This window comes from Theropithecus gelada, chromosome 12, assembly GCF_003255815.1.
Source record: "Theropithecus gelada isolate Dixy chromosome 12, Tgel_1.0, whole genome shotgun sequence".
Classification (NCBI taxonomy): domain Eukaryota; kingdom Metazoa; phylum Chordata; class Mammalia; order Primates; family Cercopithecidae; genus Theropithecus; species Theropithecus gelada.
In genome coordinates this window covers 99269192-99285830 of record NC_037680.1, presented here as the reverse complement: position 1 = coordinate 99285830, position 16639 = coordinate 99269192, and the positions used below count along the sequence as shown (strand labels likewise).

General features: G+C 38.7%; 1 protein-coding gene across 1 annotated transcript in view; it reads left to right on the top strand.

Moving 5' to 3' along the window:
* Positions 1-16639, top strand: part of FARSB (phenylalanyl-tRNA synthetase subunit beta) — an 82328-nt gene that overhangs the window by 54396 nt on the left and 11293 nt on the right. The gene's annotated exons all lie outside the window — the stretch shown is intronic.

The following is a 16639-nucleotide window of genomic DNA, read 5'->3' as shown; positions in this document are numbered from 1 at the left end:
GTAACCCCTAGTTACTGGTACCTTTAAGCCATCAGCACCATGGTGAACCCAGAAGTTTAAACTGGAAGCTGGTAAGGCCTAAAGTGATGGTTTGCACTCAAAAGCTGCCTGTCTGGTGGCTTTAAGGCAAAAGAAAAAAAAAAAAAACAACAACAAAAAGACCCCTCAGAAGTTACTCTGAAAGACTTCACACATGTTAATCAAGTTATAAAGTTGGTGGAGCAAGGGTGGGAATCCTGTTTAAAATCCCAAGCACTGTACAATCTTTGTTGGGGAGTTTAAGTTAGGCTAACTAAGTGGTATATATGTGCTCCTAATATTCTATTCATAGTTTCTCATTATCCAAGGAATTCTGAAATTTTTGCTTTTCATATTTCTGCAGCTTCAATCTAAATTAATTTTGTTACATGAAAGGTCCAGAAACAACTTGAGAGAAATATTTTACCACTTAATCCTACTGTTTACCTCACTGTGCTTTATAACTCTATTTGGCATCTTAAATTTCTAACAGAGCATTTATTTTTAAAGTGTCATTTAACAGTTATTTGTAGTGAGATTTGGTGGGGTAATATTTTTGGTTTTTTCTTATATTTATTTTATTAGTCCTCAGGGATTGTTTTTGTTGGTGGGTATTTAATTTTTGTTTTGTTTTCATTTTGAGACTCCTTTGAAAATAACCGCCGGGCGCGGTGGCTCACGCCTGTAATCCCAGCACTTTGGGAGGCCGAGGCGGGTGGATCACAAGGTCAGGAGATCGAGACCATGGTGAAACCCCGTCTCTACTAAAAATAGAAAAAATTAGCCGGGCGCAGCGGCGGGCGCCTGTAGTCCCAGCTACTCGGGAGGCTGAGGCAGGAGAATGGCGTGAACCCGGGAGGCAGAGCTTGCAGTGAGCCGAGATTGCGCCACTGCACTCCAGCCTGGGCAACAGAGCAAGACTCCGTCTCAAAAAAAAAGAAAAAAAAAAAAAAAAAAAAAAAAAAAAAAAAAAAAAAAAAAAAAAAAGAAAATAACCGTGAAATCTATGGGGTTTTTTAGGCTAAAGAAGTGTGTGGTTTTTTTTTTTTGGTTTTTTTTTTTTAAATAAATGAGAGATTAAATAAGCAGGAAGTTATTTTTTACCCACTTTCCATGAGAAATAATAAAATGCAGACATGTGTTATGCTTCTGGAGTTCTAGATGTTAGAACTGGATCTTGGAGTTCATGCAGCCCACGAGCCCGGTTTTATGAGTGAGGGAACTGGGGTTAGGCAAGTTAAGGAAGCTGGAGCCGGGTCATGCATGTTGACCCCACGGCTTCTGCCTCCCAGTATCCTTGCCAGTGTTGTCTGCCTTCGTAGTGCCTGTATGTACGTATTTACCAGTTTACCATCCTAGAATTTTGCTTTAAGACCAGGTCATCCAGGTTTATGGCAACCTGTAAGCTGATGTGAAGCATTTCTTTTCCTTCCATGCACAATCTTCTCAGAAATCTTATTTCTTAAACAGTTTAGCTAGATAAAAATTTGATGCAGATTGCGTCCTGAATGTGAGGTCCAATTTCTTTCATACTTGAAAGGTTGCAAAGAGCTGAAGTGGTAAATGGAAGCATAGCTTGTTGTGAATGTGATGCTTTGTGTAACCTTTAGATGGATAATATTTCTATAAACTGGTATCTTAATATTGTGATTTCTCCTGCTTCAGTCGGTTCCTTAGATATTTATTTATCAGAAGAGTGTGAGTTCCCAGTTATAAGGCAGACTTCAAGAAAGACAGCACTAAGTAGGACACAGGTGCTGCTGTCAGGCAACCTGCCAGGGAAAAGAACGCCACATACCGACCTCCAAACCGAGATGTTAAAGATGTTAACATGATTGTCTTGACATTTCTGAAGAGGAAGAAAGTGCAGCTTCTTCAGGGCATCCAGAAAAACAATAGGGAGTTTCTGCAAATGAGATGGGCCTTTGGAAGAATAGGTGGAGACAGCAAGGCAAACTCAGGATGGGAAAGACAGGCTATGTGTTTGGAAACACAGCAGACAGTGTAGTGTGGTTTGGCTACAGGGTGAAGAAGGAGCTTGAAACTATATTTGGAGTCTTGAATGCTAGGGAAAGACTGCAGCTAGTTAGGAGAAAAGTATTAAAGCTTCTTTTTTTAAAGCAGGTAAGTGATACTAGATCTGCACTTTAGAGGGATTAATTTAGCAGCAATATGTAGGTTGAGTGGGATGGAGAGCAGAGGTGAAGAGAATGGTGGGAAGGGATTTTAGCACGTTGTAGAGGAGTGAGAATGAGGACTTGGCCTGAATGGTGCTCATAGCTATACCAAGGAAAAGACTGATTTATGAAACCTTAGGAATATAGAAGCCACAGTATTCATCATTTGGAAAATTTTGTGGTATGTGCCACTTGGAACCTTTTGTGATACGGCTAATTTGTGTTCTTCTTTTTAAAAGTCAGGTTTTTCTAATTCTAAACTTATGATATTATAATTTGAATTCCATATAATTTAGCACCCATACAGAATATAATACTTAGTATCTAGTTTCCTAACATGTAGATGTCTGCTGTTTTTGTTTAGAATTTTTTTTTTTTAATTAGGAAATACACATTCATAAACTGTCACTACTTCTGATGTGGTTGTAGATCTTTATGTTCAATTTTGTTAGGCCAGGTTGTTATTTTGGTTTTTGATTTAGCATGAATATTTACAGACTCAGTCTTGTGGTTCCTTTTGAATCTACATTGGCTTTCATAGTAGAACACTGTAATCTTCTGAAGTTTTTCCATGTTTGAAATGTCCAAGATTATGAACGTGAAAAGCTTTATACACATGGGCAGCCTGAATCAGTATATATTTCAGTATATCTAATGGGCTTTCTTTGGGAAAGGCAGATTTACTTTCACCCCCTATCACCATCATTGGCCACATTAGTGTCTTGGAGTCCTGGGCATGCACCTAGCTCTGGGTGCTTTTTTCTCAGGGTGCTTTCTGCAAGAACCATCAAGCCAGAGAGAATTGCTGTCATTACAAATAATGGTTCCTCATTTCTCATAGGGATTTCTATTTTGATTATCTAATGGCAAATATGATTATCCTTTTTTGTTTATGGTTGAAGAAACCAAGGTCTAAAGAAGTGGCTTGTCAAAATAAGTCAGTAACAAAGTTGGTATTAGTTTTTCATCTAATATATATGTATGTGTGTGTGTATATATTTTATATATATGTATATATATTTATATATATTTTAAATATATAAATATAATTTAAATATATATTTTATATATGTATATTTAAATATATATTATATATTATATTTTTTATATATTTAAATTATATTTTATATATAAATATATTATATATAAATATATAAATATAATTTAAATATATATTTTATATATACACACATATATATATTAGATGAAAAACTAATACCAACTTTGTTACTGACTTATTTTGACAAGCCACTTCTTTAGACCTTGTTTTCTTCAACCATAAACAAAAAAGGATAATCATATATATATTTTATATATACACACACACATGCATACATACATACCACAACTAAGGAACAAAATTGTTTTTTAGACTCCTAAGCAAATCAGTAAACACAGGAATTTTGTTACTGGGGCATGTTTAGCTGCATCATTTCCTCCAATTTATTGTTATTTTACATATAGCTTTTTCAACTAAGAAAATGTCTTCAGAGTATTAAAAAGTAGAGTAGAAGCAGATTAAGAACTACCGTTTCCTGCCATTCTTGATTACTGAGTGAGTTGTCTTATATTACTCTGGCATATGGTTTACTTTTTAATAATTAAAAATCCCTAGTGGCATTGCAGTTATAATTGAGCTAAGTCTGTTCTCCAGAGATTCCTGCATATGTCAGTTACATCGGCACTTATACTTATTTCTTCCTGTCCTTCTAATGTATGCTACTAAGCTTTCTTTTGTGCTGCTTTGTTTGGTGGTAGGGATGAATGAAACAGAACTTGATTCACCTTTAAGAAACTTGGCCCTGTGCATTGTAAGAAATCTGGAAATTCGTCTGATTGATCTTTGCATTGATCTAAGGAGTTTTGTTGACATTGGAGTGTAACCTTGCTTGTTATGCAGGGGCAGTCTTCTGCAGCATGTGGAGTATCTGCAGGAGCACCCAGAAAGCCCGTAGTTGTAGCCAGAGTGAAAAGCCATGGTCCCCTGGTCTTGATATTTCTTATTTCCTGAGCATCCTTGCAGTTAACACCATAAAGTGAGATAGAATGTCAGGTTGATGACAGAATAAGGTCAATGTTGAGTGGGAAAAAAGAAGAACCTTTAACTTTTTAGCAGACTGCAGAGCATTTTAAGAGTTTCAAAAGGGTTCAACTCCAAATGTTTCAGTGGCTTTGGGTCAGATTATTATGGCACATATATATGCTTTTTCTTTTTTTCAGGCTTCTTCCCCTTCGTTTTTTGTGGTTTGTTGCAAACTTAATTATGTATGTTAAGATGCATTTATCCTTTTCAAAAACCACTTCTGGGCAAGGAAAATTCTCAACATTTTTGTGTTTAGAAGAGTTATGTGGTTGCTGGGCAAATCAGTGGCAAAAATTATTTCTTGTAGAATGTATGGGCTTTGTGTGTGATTGGCTGCATTGTCTTGAGCCTGTGTTTTTTTTTCCCCCTTTAGCTTGTTACCTATTTCAGTTTTGATTATTTACAGTTCTACAGAAAATTTGAATTTAACTTGTGACAAGATCCCTGTTGGAGAGACAGAAGGTTTAGAACTTTAGTTTTGACAATTCTAGTTTTCATGCTGCTCAGAATACATTTTGTGAAATGAAAAATAACCTTGTAAGTAATATGCACATTTAATCCTGTACCATATGTATACACAGTGGGTAGTACCTTCTGCTACAGTAATACCTAACGATCGTTGGCTTGACCTGGAGTTCATGACCTTTTTCCCCTTTCAGGACACCTGTGAAAGATTTCAGTTGCTAAAAAATATGGGTGAAATTGTGATGTTTCCCTGGTCGTCACACTGGTTTTTAGTGTAACATGAGCTTGGAAATATATGAGAAAAATATCTGTTGAATAACTTGTTGAAGTGAAAGTGTTCAGTTTATGGTTTGATTTATACAAAATGTTCTGGACGTTTTGTATATAAAGGGAGATCTTTCTAGCATGCCCACATTTAGTTACCATCAAAAAAGAAATTGTGAAGACAACAGGTTGAAAAAAATTGGAAGTTTTTAAGCTTCTGACCTTTGGTTAGTCTATATGGAAACTGTTTTTATTTCTCTGGATGTCTGCTTTTTTGTGTTTGAGGCAGGCTTACAAATACTACCATTTCCCTTAGCTTCTTTGAAGGAATTAAAAGACAAGGCAGTATTAAATAAATAAGCAGTGATTCCCACACAGTTGGAATAGTGGTATAACACAGGCACTGTTTTTATAGAAGCTTCAGCAATCATCACATGAGTCACTTAGCCCTGTCTTATTTTTACTGCTGTTGCTTCACTCTCTTGTATGCACAAGGCAAAGTTCTCTCCACTCATGTTCATGTAAGTCTTTTTGAGGGCTAGGTGTTTTGATGCTTTCCTGATACTTTAGTACTTGTAGCAAATTGGAATAAAGTCCCAAGATGAATGGCTTGGTCAGCTTGGTATACCGTCTGGTAGATATTGTAGTAACAGTGTTTCTTAACCTTTTTAAAATTAATCTCTCCCCTAAGGGCCTTTTTTAGATATTTTCTTTTTCCTTAATTGCTCCTTCATGAAATTTTAATATCACAGGTACACTATATATATACCGCATATATGTATTATGTAATGTATGTATAGCTGTGCTGTATGCATAAAAATAAGCGTAAAGCTTTTAAAAATTTCAATATAGGGTTATCAATAACTAATCAAAATTTTTAAGTTAAATTTAAAAATGATTAACATTTCACTTTATATCTGCTGGGTAACTTTTAATGTTATTTATTTACTTACATAAACTGTAGTGTATCAAATTATATTTGCCAATGAGCAATTTATACACATGTATGGTCATAGTAATAAACAATTATAAAAATCATTCAAAACTTATTTTAGCAAAAGTAAAACAGTCGCTGTTTTTTGAGACAGGGTCTTGCTTTGTTGCCCAGGCTAGAGTGTAGTGGCACGATCACGGCTCACTGTGATCCTCCTGCTTCAGCTTCCCAAGTAGCTGGGACTACAGGGCATGCCACCGCGCTCAGCTAATTTTTTTTTTTTGTAGAGGCGGGGTTTTGCCATGTCACCTAGGCTGGTCTCGAGCTCCCGGGATCAAACAATACACATGCCTTGGCCTCCCAAAGTGTTGAGATTGTAGGTGGGAGCCACCACGCCCAGCTAAAATAATTTTTAGTGAATTTAACTTTTAACTTTTCCTTAATATAAGAAAATGACTTTTATCTAGTTGATAGTCAGATATTGTTAGCATTTTTTTTCTTTTGAGTACTTTTTGTTGTTGTCGTTGAGACAGGGTCTCACTCTGTCACCTAGACTGGAGTGCAGTGGTGCCATCACCACTTGACCTCCCAGGCTCAGGTGATCCTCTCACCTCAGCCATCAGTGTAGCCAGGACTACAGGCACATGCCACCATGCCTGGTTAATTTGTTTGTTTGTTTGTTTGTTTTCTTTAGAGACAGTTTCTCTATGTTGCTTAGGCTGGTCTTGAACTCCTGGCCTCAAGTGATCTTCCTGCTTTGGCCTCCCAAAGTGTTGGGGTTATAGGCATGAGCCACCACGCCCACTCTTTTGGGTACTTACCCTAACTAATGATGTGTTAAATAACCTTTTGAATTAAATAGTAAAATGCAAACTATTTTTGTTTAAGTCTCAGAGCCTAAGCTACACACAAAAGCTCTAAAGATCAGCCACAAGGCAGTCAAATGGCATCCCATTCAATGTGACTTGGAGATCTAGCAATGGACAGATTCTTCCAATCACAGCCATCTGTTGCCATAGTTTTATAGCAGTGTTCTTGCACACATTTACTGTATCTTCCATATCAATGTTGCTTGTGTGATACCCAAGAAAACCCAATGAGAGGAATTAAATACTGAGGAGTAAGATTTTTGTCAAGTAGGGCTCAACTTTGGAGCAACACAAACCATTTTAATATGGAAGATTTTTTTCATACCCCTCCAGCCGCCCCGCCCCAGCCTTTTCCTTTAAGAACCAGTTTTCACCCCTGTAGAAAATGCATGCTATGACATAATGAATACTTTGGGATTACAGTAGTCTCCTCTTATCTGCAGGGTATACATTCCAAGACCCCCGATTGATGCTTGAAGCTGCAAGTAGTATTGAACACTGTATATATGATGTGTTTTTAGTCTGATAACCAAGACAGCTACTAAGTGACTAACGGGCAGGTAGTGTATACAGTGTGGACACGCCGGACGAAAGGAAGATTAATGTCCTGGGGAGGTCAGAGAGGGACAGCTCTACTCAGTTTTTCATCACACTAATCAGAACAGTGCACAAGTGAAAACTTAGGAATGGTTTATTTCCAGAATTTCCCACTTAATATTTTCAGACCTCAGCCATGGAAGGTGAAGCTGCATATAAATGGAAATTACTGCATTTACATCTGGCTGTATATACTGGGCAAAAAAAGAGGAAGATATTTTTGTTTACCTCATGGTCCTCTCTTCTGCATCCATACTAGATCTTGGCCTCCGCTATTCTATAGAAAACGATGTTGTGGCCCAAATACAAAGAATTATAAAAGAAGTTCATTTTTAGCTTGTGATCTTTCAAGGGCCCGGGTCCTGAAAGTTCAAAGGATTTTTAGGATGATTCTGATTACTCCGTGTTTATCTTATACATATGAGACAGTTTTACTTTCCTCAGGTATCAGCAGTTTTATACATTGGCCAAAATGGGGCAGTACTTGTTTTTGGCACATCTGTGTGCTGCAGCATATTGGTTAAGAGTCACTGTCCTGGGAATTCCTAGAGCATGATGTATTCTGATAAGCTATCAACCCTCTAAGTGGCCAGTCCAACTTTACTCCAGAAGGATTAAGAGAATGGATGGATGGGTGGCTGGAAAGAAGGAAAACACATTGAATAAATCCCTAGGTAGGGATGGTAAATGTGGAGTGGTCTCCTGAGCACATGACCACAAAAAATAAAGGCCTTTTCCCCTGGAGCACTTACTGTGGCTTTGACAAGAGAGAGAAATAGAACTTCCATCTTGTTTAAACCATTGCCATTTGGGAGTTTCTTTCTTAAAGTTGAAACTAATCCTCACTTACAAATTATATTTTAATTGCTACTTGATGGAACCCCTTGGCAGTGTTAAGATGCCATCCAGCTCTAAACTGAATCAAGTTTCAAGCTAACTTCTAAGTTATTTTAAAATTAGTTCTTAGTGAAATTGTTCATTCTCATTCATTCCTTGCCCCCACTATAACCCTTTACTTTTGAACACATTTAGATGGCTCACTCTTGTATCTACATGTAAAGTGTTTTCCTGGACACACTTTATCTTATTGTCTTTAAGGCTATTATTGGTAACCACTGGCATTTATTTCCAGTTTGCATTTGCATTTTTACAGCTAATGAAGGCATTGGCCACTCCCAGGAAATATGTTTTAGAAGACTCGCTTTTAAAATGTCTTCTTGGCTCCCACTGATAAACCACTTAAAAAAAATTGTATGTATGCTTCCAAGTAAGATTTGAACAGAGGGTTACCTGTCTTAAAAAAAGTTGGAAGCCTACCCTTATAGAAAATGAGGAAGTTTATGAATGCTATAACAAAGATGATTAGGCATTTTTATTCTTCTCTTTCTACCTTACTTTCACTTGCTTTTCTTTTGTGTGCTGTGATTATGAGTACTAAGATTGTAGCAATACCAACTAATCATATCCCATAGAGGTGGTACATTGTGAGTGTGAAAAGTGATTGATATCTGTCTAGCTATTGATAAATCAACTAAATTTCAGGCTTTGGGTGTTCTGTAGTTCCGATTGCACAGGAACACTAGGTACTTGAAGGTTTTTGACATTTCTGGTTACTGGAAAATTAAGAGTAATTATTTTTCATTAACACTGACTTGAAAAGGAATGTCTGCCAGAACATTGATGGTTCAGCTCATATTTCTTTCTTTTTCTTTTTTCTTTCTTTCTCTCTCTCTCCCCCCCTTCCTTCCTTCCTTCCTTCCTTCCTTCCTTCCTTCCTTCCTTTCCTTTCCTTTCCTTTCCTTTCCTTTCCTTTCCTTTCCTTTCCTTTCCTTTCCTTTCCTTTCTTTCTTTCTTTTTTTTTTTAAAGAGACAGGGTCTCACTCTGTTACCAAGGCTGGAGCACCTGGCTTGATGATTATAGCTCGCTGTAGCCTCAAACTCCTGGGCAAAAGTGATCCTCTCACTTCAGCCTCCCCAGGTAGCCAGGACTATAGGCACACACTACCACACTCAGCTAATTCTTTTATTTTTTAAGTAGATATGTCTAATATCCAAGCAAATGAGTTTATTGAGTTTATCTGTGTTCCAAAAGTCCCGTCTCCATTGATGTATTCACATTTAGTTATTTCCTTTTCTATCAAGGTGTAGGACTAGGGCAATACTTTTTTAAAAAACTTTTTTATTATAAAAATTTTAAAACATACATGAAAATAAAGAGACTAGCATAATGAGTCCCGATGTCCCCATTGTCTGCTTTCAACAATGATCAATGCAGAGTCAATTTTGTTTCATTGGTACCCTCACCCACTTTCCACACTACTAAATTGTTTTGAAGCAAATCTAAGACATTACATCATTCCCAGTTGTAAATACAGCAAGATGCATCTCTATAATACAAGAACTCCTTTTTTATTTTATTTTATTTTTTATTTATTTTTATTTTTATTTTTTTATTATTATACTTTAAGTTCTAGGGTACATGTGCATAATGTGCAGGTTTGTTACATATGTATACTTGTGCCATGTTGGTGTGCTGCACCCATCAACTTGTCAGCACCCATCAACTTGTCATTTACATCAGGTATAACTCCCAATGCAATCCCTCCCCCCTCCCCGCTCCCCATGATAGGCCCTGGTGTGTGATGTTCCCCTTCCTGAGTCCAAGTGATCTTATTGTTCAGTTCCCACCTATGAGTGAGAACATGCGGTGTTTGGTTTTCTGTCCTTGCGATAGTTTGCTGAGAATGATGGTTTCCAGCTGCATCCATGTCCCTACAAAGGACACAAACTCATCCTTTTTTATGGCTGCATAGTATTCCATGGTGTATATGTGCCACATTTTCTTAATCCAGTCTGTCACTGATGGATATTTGGGTTGATTCCAAGTCTTTGCTATTGTGAATAGTGCCGCAATAAACATACGTGTGCATGTGTCTTTATAGCAGCATGACTTATAATCCTTTGGGTATATATACCCAGTAATGGGATGGCTGGGTCATATGGTACTTCTAGTTCTAGATCTTTGAGGAATCGCTATACTGTTTTCCATAATGGTTGAACTAGTTTACAATCCCACCAACAGTGTAAAAGTGTTCCTATTTCTCCACATCCTCTCCAGCACCTGTTGTTTCCTGACTTTTTAATGATTGCATTTCTAACTGGTGTGAGATGGTATCTCATTGTGGTTTTGATTTGCATTTCTCTGATGGCCAGTGATGATGAACATTTTTTTCATCTGTCTGTTGGCTGCATAAATGTTTTCTTTTGAGAAGTGTCTGTTCATGTCCTTTGCCCACTTTTTGATGGGGTTGTTAGATTTTTTCTTGTAAATTTGTTTAAGTTCTTTGTAGATTCTGGATATTAGCCCTTTGTCAGATGAGTAGATTGCAAAAATTTTCTCCCATTCTGTAGGTTGCCTGTTCACTCTGATGGTAATTTCTTTTGCTGTACAGAAACTCTTTAGTTTAATTAGATCCCATTTGTCTATTTTGGCTTTTGCTGCCGTTGCTTTTGGTGTTTTAGTCATGAAGTCCTTGCCCATGCCTTTGTCCTGAATGGTATTTCCTAGGTTTTCTTCTAGGGTTTTTATGGTTTTAGGTCTAACATTTAAGTCTTTAATCCATCCTGAATTACTTTTTGTACAAGGTGTAAGGAAGGGATCCAGTTTCAGCTTTCTACATATGGCTAGCCAGTTTTCCCAGCACCATTTATTAAATAGGGAATCCTTTCCCTATTTCTTGTTTTTGTCAGGTTTGTCAAAGATCAGATGGCTGTAGATGTGTGGTATTATTTCTGAGGGCTCTGTTCTGTTCCATTGGTTTATATCTCTGTTTTGGTACCAGTACCAAGCTGTTTTGGTTACTGCAGCCTTGTAGTGTAGTTTGAAGTCAGGTATCGTGATGCCTCCAGCTTTGTTCTTTTGCTTAGGATTGTCTTGGCAATGCGGGCTCTTTTTTGGTTCCATATGAACTATAAAGTAGTTTTTTCCAATTCTTTGAAGAAAGTCATTGGTAGCTTCATGGGGATGGCATTGAATCTATAAATTACCTTGGACAGTATGGCCATTTTCACGATGTTGATTCTTCCGATCCATGAGCATGGAATGTTCTTCCATTTGTTTGTGTCCTCTTTTATTTCGTTGAGCAGTGGTTTGTAGTTCTCCTTGAAGAGGTTCTTCACATCCCTTGTAAGTTGGATTCCTAGGTATTTTATTCTCTTTGAAGCAAATGTGAATGGGAGTTCACTCATGATTTGGTTGTCTGTTTGTCTGTTATTGGTGTATAGGAATGCTTGTGATTTTGGCACATTGATTTTGTATCCTGAGACTTTGCTGAAGTTGCTTATCAGCTTAAGAAGATTTTGGGCTGAGACGATGGGGTTTTCTAAATATACAGTCATGTTATCTGCAAACAGGGGCAATTTGACTTCCTCTTTTCCTAATTAAATACCCTTTATTTCTTTCTCCTGCCTGATTGCCCTGGCCAGAACTTTCAACACTATGTTGAATAGGAGTGGTGAGAGAGGGCATCCCTGTCTTGTGCCGGTTTTCAGAGGGAATGCTTCCAGTTTTTGCCCATTCGGTATGATATTGGCTGTGGGTTTTTCATAAGTAGCCCTTACTATTTTGAGATATGTTCCATCAATATCTAGTTTATTGAGAGTTTTTAGCATGAAGGGCTGTTGAATTTTGTCAGAGGCCTTTTCTGCATCTATTGAGATAATCATGTGGTTTTGTCTTTGCTTCTGTTTATATGATGGATTACATTTATTGATTTGCGTATGTTGAACCAGCCTTGCATCCCAGGGATGAAGCCGACTTGATCGTGGTAGATAAGCTTTTTGATGTGCTGCTGGATTCGGTTTGCCAGTATTTTATTGAGGATTTTTGCATTGATGTTCATCAGGGATATTGGTCTAAAATTGTCTTTTTTTGTTTTGTCTCTGCCAGGCTTAGGTATCAGGATGATGCTGGCCTCATAAAATGAGTGAGAGAGGATTCCCTCTTTTTCTATTGATTGGAATAGTTTCAGAAGGAATGGTACCAGCTCCTCTTTGTGTCTCTGGTAGAATTCGGCTGTGAATTCGTCTGGTCCTGGACTTTTTTTGGTTGGTAGGCTGTTAATTATTGCCTCAATTTCAGAGCCTGTATTGGTCTATTCAGGGATTCAGCTTCTTCCTGGTTTAGTCTTGGGAGGGTGTATGTGTCCAGGAATTTATCCATTTCTTCTGGATAGAAGTGTTTATAGTAGAGGTGTTTATAGTATTCTCTGATGGTAGTTTGTATTTCTGTGGGATTGGTGGTGATATCTCCTTTATCATTTTTTATTGCATCTATTTGATTCTTCTCTCTTTTCTTCTTTATTAGTCTTGCTAGCAGTTTATCAATTTTGTTGATCTTTAAAAAAAAAACCAGCTCCTGGATTCATTGGTTTTTTTTTATTGAAGGGTTTTTTTGTGTCTCTATCTCCTTCAGTTGTGCTGTGATCTTAGTTATTTCTTGACTTCTTCTAGCTTTTGAGTTTGTTTGCTTCTCTAGTTGCTTTGTTTGCTTCTCTTCTTGCTTCTCTAGTTCTTTTAATTGTGATGTTAGGGTGTCGATTTTGGATCTTTCCTGCTTTCTCTTGTGGGCATTTAGTGCTATAAATTTCCCTCTACACAGTGCTTTAAATGTGTCTCAGAGATTCTGGTATGTTGTGTCTTTATTCTCATTGGTTTCAAAGAACATCTTTATTTCTGCCTTCATTTCGTTATTTACCCAGCAGTCATTCAGGAGCAGGTTGTTCAGTTTCCATGTAGTTGTGTGGTTTTGAGTGAGTTTTTTTAATCCTGAGTTCTAATTTGATCGCACTGTGATCTGAGAGACTGTTGTGATTTCTGTTCTTTTGTATTTGCTGAGGAGTGCTTTACTTCCAACTGTGTGGTCAATTTTGGAATAAGTGCGATGTGGTGCTGAGAAGAATGTATATTCTGTTGATTTGGGGTGGAGAATTCTGTAGATGTCTATTAGGTCTGCTTGTTGCAGAGCTGAGTTCAAGTCCTGGATATCCTTGTTAACTTTCTGTCTCTTTGATCTGTCTAATGTTGACAGTGGGGTGTTAAAGTCTCCCATTATTATTGTGTGGGAGTCTAAGTCTCATTGTAGGTCTCTAAGGACTTGCTTTATGAATCTGGGTGCTCCTGTATTGGGTGCATATATATTTAGGATAGTTAGCTCTTCTTGTTGAATTGATCCCTTTACCAGTGTGTAATGGCCTTCTTTGTCTCTTTTGATCTTTGTTGGCTTAAAGTCTGTTTTAACAGAGACTAGGATTGCAACCCCTGCTTTTTTTTTCTCTTTCCATTTGCTTGGTACATCTTCCTCCATTCCTTTATTTTTTTTTTTTTTTTTTTTTTTTTTTTTTTTTTTTTTTTTTTTTTTTGAGACGGAGTCTTGCTCTGTCACCCAGGCTGGAGTGCTGTGGCCGGGTCTCAGCTCACTGCAAGCTCCGCCTCCCGGGTTCCCGCCATTCTCCTGCCTCAGCCTCCCGAGTAGCTGGGACTACAGGCGCCCGCCACCTCGCCCGGCTAGTTTTTTGTATTTTTTAGTAGAGACAGGGTTTCACCGTGTTAGCCAGGATGGTCTCGATCTCCTGACCTCGTGATCCGCCCGTCTCGGCCTCCCAAAGTGCTGGGATTACAGGCTTGAGCCACCGCGCCCGGCCCATTCCTTTATTTTGAGCCTATGTGTGTCTCTGCATGTGAGATGGGTCTCCTGAATACAGCACACTGATGGGTCTTGACTCTTTATCCAGTTTGCCAGTCTGTGTCTTTTAATTGGGACATTTAGCCCATTTATACTAAGGTTAATATTGTTATGTGTGACTTTGATCCTGTCATTATGATGTTAGCTGGTTATTTTGCTCGTTAGTTGATGCATTTTCTTCCTAGCATCGATGGTCTTTACAATTCGGCATGTTTTTGCAGTGGCTAGTACCGGTTGTTCCTTTCTATGTTTAGTGCTTCCTTCAGGAGCTCTTGTAGGGCAGGCCTGGTGGTGACAAAATCTCTCAGCATTTGCTTATCTGTAAAGGATTTTATTTCTCCTTCACTTATGAAGCTTAGTTTGGCTGGATATGAAATTCTGGGTTGAAAATTCTTTTCTTTAAGAATCTTGGATATTTTCCCCCATTCTATTCTGGCTTGTAGAGTTTCTGCCAAGAGATCAACTGTTAGTCTGATGGGCTTCCCTTTGTGGGTAACCCGACCTTTCTCTCTGGCTGCCCTTAACATTTTTTCCTTCATTTCAACTATGGTGAATCTGACAATTATGTGTCTTGGAGTTGCTCTTCTTGAGGAGTATCTTTGTGGCGTTCTCTGTATTTCCTGAATTTGAATGTCGGCCTGCCTTGCTAGATTGGGGAAGTTCTCCTGGATAATATCCTGCAGAGTGTTTTCCAGCTTGGTTCCATTCTCCCCATCACTTTCAGGTACACCAATCAGACGTAGATTTGGTCTTTTCACATAGTCCCATATTTCTTGGAGGCTTTGTTTGTTTCTTTTTGCTCTTTTTTCTGTAAACTTCTCACTTCATTTCATTCATTTGATCTTCAGTCACTGATACCCTTTCTTCCACTTAATTGAATTGGCTACTGAAGCTTGTGCATGTGTCACGTAGTTCTTGTGCCATGGTTTTCATCTCCATCAGGTCATTTAAGGTCTTCTCTATACTGTTTATTCTTGTTAGCCATTTGTCTAATCTTTTTTCAAGATTTTTAGCTTCTTTGCAATGTGTTCATTCTCCTTTAGCTCGGAGAAGTTTGTTATTCCCGATCTTCTGAAGCCTACTTCTGTCAACTTGTCAAAGTCATTCTCCATCCAGCTTCGTTCAATTGCTGGCGAGGAGCTGCATTCCTTTAGAGGAGAAGAGTCACTCTGATTTAGAATTTTCAGCTTTTCTGCTCGGGTTTCTCCCCATCTTTGTGGTTTTATCTACTTTTGGTCTTTGATGATGGTGACCTACAGATGGGGTTTTGGTGTGGATGTCCTTTTTGTTGATGTTGATGCTATTCCTTTCTGTTTGTTAGTTTTCCTTCTAACAGTCAGGACCCTCAGCTGCAGGTCTGTTGGAGTTTGCTGGAGGTCCACTCCAGACCATGGTTGTCTGGGTATCACCAGTGGAGGCTGCAGAACAGCAAATGTTGCTGCCTGATCCTTCCTCTGGAAGCTTTGTCTCAGAGGGGCACCCTGAGACTGAGGTTTCAGTCGACCCCTACTGGGAGCTGTCTCTTGGGTTAGGTTACTCGGGGGTCTCCTGGGTTAGGTTACTTGGGGGTCAGGGACCCACTTCAGGAGGTGGGTTCTCCATTCTCAGATCTCAAACTCTGTGCTGGGAGAACCACTGCTCTCTTCCAAGCTGTCAAACAGGGATATTTAAGTCTGCAGAAGTTTCTGCTGCCTTTTGTTCAGCTATGCCCTGTCCCCAGAGGTGGAGACTACAGAGGCAGGCAGGCCTTGTTGAGCTGCAGTGGGCTGCACCCAGTTCAAGCTTCCTGTCCACTTTGTTTACCTACTCAAGCCTCAGCAATGGCGGATGCCCCTCCCCCAGCCTCTCTGCGCCATTGCAGTTTGATCTCAGACTGCCGTGCTAGCAGTGAACAAGGCTCTGTGGGCGTGGTACACTCTGAGCCAGGTGCGGGATATAATCTCCTGGTGTGCTGTTTGCTGAGACGATTGGAAAAGGACGGTATTATGGTGGGAGTGTCCTGATTTTCGAGGTACCATCTGTCACGGCTTCCCTTGGCCAGGAAAGGGAATTCCCTGACCCCTTGTGCTTCCCGGGTGAGGCGATGCCCCGCCCTGCTTCGGCTCACACTCCATGGGCTCCATGCCACTGTCCAACAAGTCCCGGTAAGATCAACCTGGTACCTCAGTTGGAAATGCAGAAATCACTCATCTTCTGCATTGCACCACTGGGAGTTGTAGACTGGAGCTGTTTCTATTCGGCCGTCTTGGACCCCAAATTCAGGGCAATAATTTTTTAAACATTTTTGGGAGGAATTGGATGGAAACTCCCTTTAAGCATCTTCTATAACTGAAGTCCCCATTTTGTTAATTTTTTATTTTGAAATAGTAAAAATTTATTTTAAAAATGCAAGTGGTATGCAAAAAATTTTTTTTCTGAACTGTTCGAGAGCTAATTTGATATTGCATTACCCCTAAATAGTTTGGTGTGTATTTCCTATAAACAAGGACA